This window comes from Olea europaea, unplaced genomic scaffold (assembly GCF_002742605.1).
Source record: "Olea europaea var. sylvestris unplaced genomic scaffold, O_europaea_v1 scaffold1666, whole genome shotgun sequence".
NCBI lineage: Eukaryota > Viridiplantae > Streptophyta > Magnoliopsida > Lamiales > Oleaceae > Olea > Olea europaea.
This window is the reverse complement of record NW_019234329.1, coordinates 240319-250733: the sequence shown is the minus strand read 5'-3', so window position 1 is coordinate 250733 and position 10415 is coordinate 240319. Positions and strand designations below refer to the sequence as shown.

Genomic DNA, 10415 nt, shown 5'->3' with positions numbered 1-10415 from the left:
TTATTGTTTGGGGTCATATTCTAAAATGGTTAATCTATTGTGTGACCTATTTCGAAATAGTTTGCTCTTTTATCATGTTTGAACTCATTTACTTGGTAGTATAGTGACTGAAGGTGATATTTGTGAATGAAATTACATTTGTTACAAGTTCAACAAGGAATGGTTGCTTCAATCCATTTTCTCTTATGTTGATATCATTATTTTGCCGAAAGTTTTTGTGATTATACCCCATCCGCCCCACCTCCATTATCCGTCTTTTTCTCATTGCTTCCTTGCTTCGCAAATTAGGCCATTAGCAGCTCCTATGCTTAATGTATCAGAATTTGCAAGTCCTCCACTTGTTGAGAAATTCGTTACAAGCCGAGGAGTTGCAAATTCTGATACATTTAGCATAGGAGCTGCTAATGGCCTAATTTGCGAAGCAAGGACGCAATGAGAAAAGACAGATAATGGAGGTGGGGTGAATGGCATGTAATCACAAAAACTTTTAGCAAATTTAGGATAAAAACCAAAGCAAAGTTTTATAATTACGAATGATATGCCATTATAGCTAATGTTATGGTCGCTACATTTATCAAGTTAACAATTTAAATCAGATTTCACCATTCTTGTTCTCTCCATAGGTACACTTTAAGCTTATAAGATTATGGACAATATCTACTACTAGCATTTCATCAACCATACGCAAATTTGTTTAGCTATGTCCCTCCATTGACTTTGTCCTATCACAATCACATGCTTCTTTGATGCGGTAAATGTTGATAGAAGTATGGAATACCGTGACCTAACATATAACATGAAAATTAAGAAGTCAATAGGACATTATAACGTAGATTGCATTTAAGTTTCTATCAATAATGTTACCTTTGGAATTGAATATAAAATGTGTCGACAACGGATGGATCCAATTAGACGAAGGACAAGGAATTGTGAACGAATGACTTCCCTTGTGGCTCTATAGTAAGTAACAAAGAAGTAATGAAAATGCTATAATAAGTATACCAACCACCAAGAGTTGTAAATATGTGAATGGTGAATATGTGGAAGATTCTTCTCGTTAAGCTGCATCAACATGAGGTGCACCCACTGGTATACTGCTATGCCTCGCTGTTGGTCGCTTCCCTTTGCATGTTGAAGGTGCTTGTATGTCCATTTGAAATAAACGATAATTTATTTTAATATTCACTTGAAGTTTGTAGGAAAACAAATCAAAATACCTTTGTCTTCTTCGAAGTCGACTCCAACGGGCTCTCCCTCCGAAGTTTCTAGGTGTGCCATTTCTCTTTACCACTTTAAGATCCAATGCGCTCATGTTGTACGCATTTTGTGAACCAGTACTCTGCGATCCTAAATGAATTGTATGATGACTACAAAATTTTGTTTCCAGTACTCCATTTTTTCATCAAAAACTCTTTAGACTAAACTTGTATCCATTCCATTATCGCACGGGTCCGTACTTCAACATGTGCCACAAGGTTTACCACCTCGGCGAAAGCTTAACACATATGTCATACTTCAACTATCCCACGCATTTTGTGAACCAGTACTCTGCGATCCTAAATGAATTGTATGATGACTACAAAATTTTGTTTCCAGTACTCCATTTTTTCATCAAAAACTCTTTAGACTAAACTTGTATCCATTCCATTATCGCACGGGTCCGTACTTCAACATGTGCCACAAGGTTTACCACCTCGGCGAAAGCTTAACACATATGTCATACTTCAACTATCCCGGAGTACTTACTAGATCATCATATTTTATTGCGATCCTCGTGTACAATCAATTGACATCCCTCATTCACCTACAAAGTACATACTTAGTAGGTAGTATAGTGACGTCGTTACGGATTAATACTATGATCACATGCCTGCAAATGATTTAGTGAAACTCGAACAAGTGGTAACTACAAACAACTTCACGTTTATCTCTCTGAAACAAGACAAAATGTTTTCTTTTCACGTCGATCGATGCAAACGACGTTTTCTCGTACCTCATATGTCGTCCCAAAACATCCCTCAGAGGCAGATATGAGGTTGCGGTAAACCTTATCCGTAAACTCAGCTAGAACTTTTTTGAATTTTGAAATTGTGTAGACTTTTTGAAATTGCTTTTCCATTTCATGTGTTGTTGCACTCGGAACCATTGGAGAGAACGACTTGAAATTAGCATGGAGCTCCTTCTCCACCTTGTTCCTCAATGCTCACTCATACTGTTCAACAATTCGTTTCAACGATGTCTTCGAGTGCAGGTACCCATTGAAAAATACGTTCATGCTCTCACTTGGTTGACCCAATCCAAAAATTTGTTTTTAAGAAGCAAAGGACACAACGACCTTTGTTCTCATATAACCCCGACAACCATTTGTTATCATGCAACTCAAATGTTTAGATCATCGATCCCCGACCTTGTTCAAATTCTTCAACCGTCTGACAATCCTACACCTAACCATTTATTACTGAGAATATTGAACCTTTATTGATGTGGTACCCAAATTTTTCAGGCAACTTCTTCAGAATGTGTCATTAGCACCATCTATACTTTGTATTTAAGAAAACTACCTGAATGACATTTGCATTGCCATGTCTTGATCAATAATTATTTCATGTGGAGCTTGATCGTGCATACATTTAAGTCATGTCCTAAAAAACCACACAAATGTATCCGTGCTTTCATTAGAGACTAAACCACTACCGAACAATGTTGATTGTCCATGGTGTTTGACGCCAACAAAAGGTGCTAAAGGCATGTCATATTTGTTAGTCAAGTAAGTGGTATCAAATGTCACGACGTCCCCAAACTCCTTATATACTTCCCTATATCGATTATTTGCCCAAAATATATTCTTAAACTCGAGTTGTTGTCCAAATCCATACAGAAGTAAAATCCTGCAGACCGTGCTTGCATATTTGAAAAATAGGACTATATTGCTCCTGCATTTCCTTCTCCAAGGCTTAATTGCCTAACTTGTTTAATGTAGTTTCTACAATATTTTTCAATGCATGTCATATTTTCATATCCATCGACTTCGACAACTACAGAATTGAAATTTTTGTATAATGGAATTCCAGCCATGTCATTCACTTCAAGCTTCTTTTTCACATCGCACTTAGTTATCAATTGCATCAATACAATCTCCACTTCGTTGGACTTGTTTTGTGATTGTGATCGAGGTGTACCATATTACTTCTCTAGTAACCATGATTATCTGCAGACATAGAGACCCTGGCTTTACAACCCATTCGAATTGTAGGCTGTGGCTTCAAAGAACCGCTTGTGTTACGTTTTTTCAACCTCTACATGTGAAAGTCACGTATCGCAAAACTCCATCGTCATCCTTTCTCGAATTCCTTTTTCTCATTGAAAAACCTATGTTGTAAGCATATAACTTGTAAAAATCAAAGACTTCATTTTTGTTCTTGAACTTCATACCAACCTCTGGCACAATCACTCCATCTCCCCCCACCGTTTGACTTTCAACTACATTCATATTGTACTCCATGTTGACATTTTCGAAGTCCATCAAAGAATTACTTTCCACTTTTTCCATCATCTATTCTCCCAAGACAAAATTAGCGGACACTTTCAATAAAACATCACTTCTCCATAATATAACATTTCCAGCAAAACAATGATATCAACATAAGAGAAAATGGATTGAAGCAACCGTTCATTGTTGAACTTGTAACAAATATAATTTCATTCACAAATATCACCTTCAGTCACTAAACTACCAAGTAAATGAGTTCAAACATCTTTAAACAGCAAACTACTTCGAAATAGGTCACACAATAGGTTAACCATTTCAAAATATGACCCCAAACAATAACAAGTATCTGAAAACAGCAAGGATACCTTTACTGCCATATCGTTCATATAAAACACAAATACCCAATAACTTGGGGCTACAAATCTGAAAAGAAGCAATGTTCTTTTCCAAAAGTTTCATACTTACATAAATAATTGAAATGGTGAAAACTTAAAATACCATAGGAAAAGAAATAGAAACATAAGAAGAACAGAACATTTTTCAACAAATGCAAAATTTGAAAATATACAAGAGCGCATAGAATACAAGAAATGCACAGCACCTAAAAACCCTTTCAGTAAAAATTAATTGAAATCTAACCCTTTCTATCGAAATTAATTGAAATTTTGGACCTAAAAACCTTCAAAAGAGGGAAGAGATTACCATAAAAGCCCAGATTCTTCAAAAGCAGGCAAGGTTCTCTTTGATTAATCACATACTTTTACCAAGAACACCAATGGAAATCATCGAGATACAAAACAATCAAATATACAATGGATTGTTTCACACCGTCAAAAGAATTCCGGGAAAAAATCAAGCTTGGACTATTCCAAATAGATTTTGAAACAAAATCTTACCAGAGAATCATTGAGAAACGAGAGAAAAATTCAAAGTCGCAGATGAATGGGTGAGAATGAATTAGGGGCTTCGGTTGAGTTTTATTTTTATTTTCATTTTTTCTATTTTTATTTTTTTCCCTTCCGATAGAAATGATGCCTCTAAAACGATTTCCTCCCTTATTGAAGTGGATTTCTTGGAAAAGTCCTTTTTTTTTTTTTTCATCTTAGCTGTCCACGCTCACTACTTCCCAGCCTTACACGTAATGTTGTAAACCAATGTTATAACACCATGTTGTACAAGAAACATTTTTCGAGAATCTTTTTTTTTTTTTTTTTTTTCGTATCTCAGCAATTTCCATTGATGTTCTTGGTAGCATTATGTGATTAATCGGAGAGACCTTACCTGCTTTTGAAGAATCTTGGTAATCTCTTGCCTCTTTCGAAGGTTTTGAGGTCCAAAATTTCAATTAATTTTTATAGAAAGGTTTAGATTTCAATTAATTAGTACTAAAAGTGTTTTTAGGTGCTGTGCATTTCTTGTGTTCTATGTGCTCTAGTATATTTTCAAATTTTGCATTTGTGAAAAATGTTTCGTCCTTCTTATGTTTCTATTTCTTTTTTTGCGGTATTTTAAGTTTTCGTCATTTCAATTCTTTATGTAAGTGTAGGACTTTTGGAAAAGAACATTGCCTTCTTTTGAAGATCTATAGCCCCAAGTTATTGGGTATTTGTGTTTTAGATGAACGATATGGCAATAAAGGTATCATTGTTGTTTTCGGATACTTTTTATTGTTTGGGGTCATATTCTAAAATGGTTAATCTATTGTGTGACCTATTTCGAAATAGTTTGCTCTTTTATCATGTTTGAACTCATTTACTTGGTAGTATAGTGACTGAAGGTGATATTTGTGAATGAAATTACATTTGTTACAAGTTCAACAAGGAATGGTTGCTTCAATCCATTTTCTCTTATGTTGATATCATTATTTTGCCGAAAGTTTTTGTGATTATACCCCATCCGCCCCACCTCCATTATCCGTCTTTTTCTCATTGCTTCCTTGCTTCGCAAATTAGGCCATTAGCAGCTCCTATGCTTAATGTATCAGAATTTGCAAGTCCTCCACTTGTTGAGAAATTCGTTACAAGCCGAGGAGTTGCAAATTCTGATACATTTAGCATAGGAGCTGCTAATGGCCTAATTTGCGAAGCAAGGACGCAATGAGAAAAGACAGATAATGGAGGTGGGGTGAATGGCATGTAATCACAAAAACTTTTAGCAAATTTAGGATAAAAACCAAAGCAAAGTTTTATAATTACGAATGATATGCCATTATAGCTAATGTTATGGTCGCTACATTTATCAAGTTAACAATTTAAATCAGATTTCACCATTCTTGTTCTCTCCATAGGTACACTTTAAGCTTATAAGATTATGGACAATATCTACTACTAGCATTTCATCAACCATACGCAAATTTGTTTAGCTATGTCCCTCCATTGACTTTGTCCTATCACAATCACATGCTTCTTTGATGCGGTAAATGTTGATAGAAGTATGGAATACCGTGACCTAACATATAACATGAAAATTAAGAAGTCAATAGGACATTATAACGTAGATTGCATTTAAGTTTCTATCAATAATGTTACCTTTGGAATTGAATATAAAATGTGTCGACAACGGATGGATCCAATTAGACGAAGGACAAGGAATTGTGAACGAATGACTTCCCTTGTGGCTCTATAGTAAGTAACAAAGAAGTAATGAAAATGCTATAATAAGTATACCAACCACCAAGAGTTGTGAATATGTGAATGGTGAATATGTGGAAGATTCTTCTCGTTAAGCTGCATCAACATGAGGTGCACCCACTGGTATACTGCTATGCCTCGCTGTTGGTCGCTTCCCTTTGCATGTTGAAGGTGCTTGTATGTCCATTTGAAATAAACGATAATTTATTTTAATATTCACTTGAAGTTTGTAGGAAAACAAATCAAAATACCTTTGTCTTCTTCGAAGTCGACTCCAACGGGCTCTCCCTCCGAAGTTTCTAGGTGTGCCATTTCTCTTTACCACTTTAAGATCCAATGCGCTCATGTTGTACGCATTTTGTGAACCAGTACTCTGCGATCCTAAATGAATTGTATGATGACTACAAAATTTTGTTTCCAGTACTCCATTTTTTCATCAAAAACTCTTTAGACTAAACTTGTATCCATTCCATTATCGCACGGGTCCGTACTTCAACATGTGCCACAAGGTTTACCACCTCGGCGAAAGCTTAACACATATGTCATACTTCAACTATCCTGGAGTACTTACTAGATCATCATATTTTATTGCGATCCTCGTGTACAATCAATTGACATCCCTCATTCACCTACAAAGTACATACTTAGTAGGTAGTATAGTGACGTCGTTACGGATTAATACTATGATCACATGCCTGCAAATGATTTAGTGAAACTCGAACAAGTGGTAACTACAAACAACTTCACGTTTATCTCTCTGAAACAAGACAAAATGTTTTCTTTTCACGTCGATCGATGCAAACGACGTTTTCTCGTACCTCATATGTCGTCCCAAAACATCCCTCAGAGGCAGATATGAGGTTGCGGTAAACCTTATCCGTAAACTCAGCTAGAACTTTTTTGAATTTTGAAATTGTGTAGACTTTTTGAAATTGCTTTTCCATTTCATGTGTTGTTGCACTCGGAACCATTGGAGAGAACGACTTGAAATTAGCATGGAGCTCCTTCTCCACCTTGTTCCTCAATGCTCACTCATACTGTTCAACAATTCGTTTCAACGATGTCTTCGAGTGCAGGTACCCATTGAAAAATACGTTCATGCTCTCACTTGGTTGACCCAATCCAAAAATTTGTTTTTAAGAAGCAAAGGACACAACGACCTTTGTTCTCATATAACCCCGACAACCATTTGTTATCATGCAACTCAAATGTTTAGATCATCGATCCCCGACCTTGTTCAAATTCTTCAACCGTCTGACAATCCTACACCTAACCATTTATTACTAAGAATATTGAACCTTTATTGATGTGGTACCCAAATTTTTCAGGCAACTTCTTCAGAATGTGTCATTAGCACCATCTATACTTTGTATTTAAGAAAACTACCTGAATGACATTTGCATTGCCATGTCTTGATCAATAATTATTTCATGTGGAGCTTGATCGTGCATACATTTAAGTCATGTCCTAAAAAACCACACAAATGTATCCGTGCTTTCATTAGAGACTAAACCACTACCGAACAATGTTGATTGTCCATGGTGTTTGACGCCAACAAAAGGTGCTAAAGGCATGTCATATTTGTTAGTCAAGTAAGTGGTATCAAATGTCACGACGTCCCCAAACTCCTTATATACTTCCCTATATCGATTATTTGCCCAAAATATATTCTTAAACTCGAGTTGTTGTCCAAATCCATACAGAAGTAAAATCCTGCAGACCGTGCTTGCATATTTGAAAAATAGGACTATATTGCTCCTGCATTTCCTTCTCCAAGGCTTAATTGCCTAACTTGTTTAATGTAGTTTCTACAATATTTTTCAATGCATGTCATATTTTCATATCCATCGACTTCGACAACTACAGAATTGAAATTTTTGTATAATGGAATTCCAGCCATGTCATTCACTTCAAGCTTCTTTTTCACATCGCACTTAGTTATCAATTGCATCAATACAATCTCCACTTCGTTGGACTTGTTTTGTGATTGTGATCGAGGTGTACCATATTACTTCTCTAGTAACCATGATTATCTGCAGACATAGAGACCCTGGCTTTACAACCCATTCGAATTGTAGGCTGTGGCTTCAAAGAACCGCTTGTGTTACGTTTTTTCAACCTCTACATGTGAAAGTCACGTATCGCAAAACTCCATCGTCATCCTTTCTCGAATTCCTTTTTCTCATTGAAAAACCTATGTTGTAAGCATATAACTTGTAAAAATCAAAGACTTCATTTTTGTTCTTGAACTTCATACCAACCTCTGGCACAATCACTCCATCTCCCCCCACCGTTTGACTTTCAACTACATTCATATTGTACTCCATGTTGACATTTTCGAAGTCCATCAAAGAATTACTTTCCACTTTTTCCATCATCTATTCTCCCAAGACAAAATTAGCGGACACTTTCAATAAAACATCACTTCTCCATAATATAACATTTCCAGCAAAACAATGATATCAACATAAGAGAAAATGGATTGAAGCAACCGTTCATTGTTGAACTTGTAACAAATATAATTTCATTCACAAATATCACCTTCAGTCACTAAACTACCAAGTAAATGAGTTCAAACATCTTTAAACAGCAAACTACTTCGAAATAGGTCACACAATAGGTTAACCATTTCAAAATATGACCCCAAACAATAACAAGTATCTGAAAACAGCAAGGATACCTTTACTGCCATATCGTTCATATAAAACACAAATACCCAATAACTTGGGGCTACAAATCTGAAAAGAAGCAATGTTCTTTTCCAAAAGTTTCATACTTACATAAATAATTGAAATGGTGAAAACTTAAAATACCATAGGAAAAGAAATAGAAACATAAGAAGAACAGAACATTTTTCAACAAATGCAAAATTTGAAAATATACAAGAGCGCATAGAATACAAGAAATGCACAGCACCTAAAAACCCTTTCAGTAAAAATTAATTGAAATCTAACCCTTTCTATCGAAATTAATTGAAATTTTGGACCTAAAAACCTTCAAAAGAGGGAAGAGATTACCATAAAAGCCCAGATTCTTCAAAAGCAGGCAAGGTTCTCTTTGATTAATCACATACTTTTACCAAGAACACCAATGGAAATCATCGAGATACAAAACAATCAAATATACAATGGATTGTTTCACACCGTCAAAAGAATTCCGGGAAAAAATCAAGCTTGGACTATTCCAAATAGATTTTGAAACAAAATCTTACCAGAGAATCATTGAGAAACGAGAGAAAAATTCAAAGTCGCAGATGAATGGGTGAGAATGAATTAGGGGCTTCGGTTGAGTTTTATTTTTATTTTTATTTTTATTTTTTCCCTTCCGATAGAAATGACGCCTCTAAGCCTCTAAAATGATTTCCTCCCTTATTGAAGTGGACTTCTTGGAAAAGTCATTTTTTTCCCATCTTAGCTGTCCACGCTCACTGCTTCCCAACCTTAAATGAAATGTTGTGACCCAATGTTATAACACCATGTTGTACAAGAAACATTTTTCGAGAATCTTTTTTTTTTTTTTTTTTTACAAGGTGTCCAATTCTTGACTAATCCTTGGGTCTGTGATCTGGCCCCTCTTCACACAATCTGGTTAATCGCAGGATGTGCCTCCGACTGGCCAGGGTCCGAGCGCTCCCCACCTGGTCTGACAAAGTGCCAAGCAAGCCAATCCAAGTTGCACCTTGCCTTTCAAGAATAATCCTTGCCTTCCAAATTCCCACTTGCCTTCCAAGAATAAATCCTTGCCTTCCAAATGTTCCCTTGCCTTCCAAGAATAAATCCTTGCCTTCCAAGAGCCCCATGTTTCGAACTCACGACCTCTGCTCTGCCAGGTTTGACAGCGTCCTTCCTTTGCCAGTGGAGAAGTGCCCTGGGGGGCCATTTTTCGCGAATCTTTTCAATATCATATTTGGTAGTACACGTGAATTTAACCTAGTCTCAACTTTAGGCACTAGCATAATCTACTGTTTGACTCGTACAACAAGCAACCATTGATTTCTTTTCCTAATTTGTGGGCTAATTATGGTGGTTTTACTCCCTCGTCTTATTTATATAGGCTACATTTCCTTATTTTCTTGTCCCAATTATATAATATTGTTTCTTTATTGAGAATATTTTGTTTTGTTCGTTTATTAATATACCCTTTATTAATTTATCTAGTTATAACAAATTTTTCCCGCCTGATCTTGAAATTGTACAAATATAAATAAGGGTAGAGTAGAAAAGTTTTGGCAACAATTGTTTTTTCAATAACATTAAATAAGATTTCTCAGTCCGCGTGAAAAGCAAAACAAGCCT

At 35.9% G+C, this 10415-nt stretch overlaps 2 long non-coding RNA genes across 2 annotated transcripts; both read right to left on the bottom strand.

The window, feature by feature from the left end:
- Positions 1-570: 570 nt before the first annotated feature.
- Positions 571-4622, bottom strand: LOC111377522. Its single transcript, XR_002699738.1, has 2 exons — positions 4193-4622; positions 571-784 (listed from the first exon to the last, which is right to left on the bottom strand). It is a non-coding gene; the product is annotated as an uncharacterized LOC111377522 (long non-coding RNA).
- A 1102-nt stretch (positions 4623-5724) lies between these two features.
- LOC111377520 lies at positions 5725-9469 on the bottom strand. The gene is made up of 2 exons (XR_002699737.1): positions 6019-9469; positions 5725-5938 (listed from the first exon to the last, which is right to left on the bottom strand). It is a non-coding gene; the product is annotated as an uncharacterized LOC111377520 (long non-coding RNA).
- Between the last annotated feature and the right edge of the window lie 946 nt (positions 9470-10415).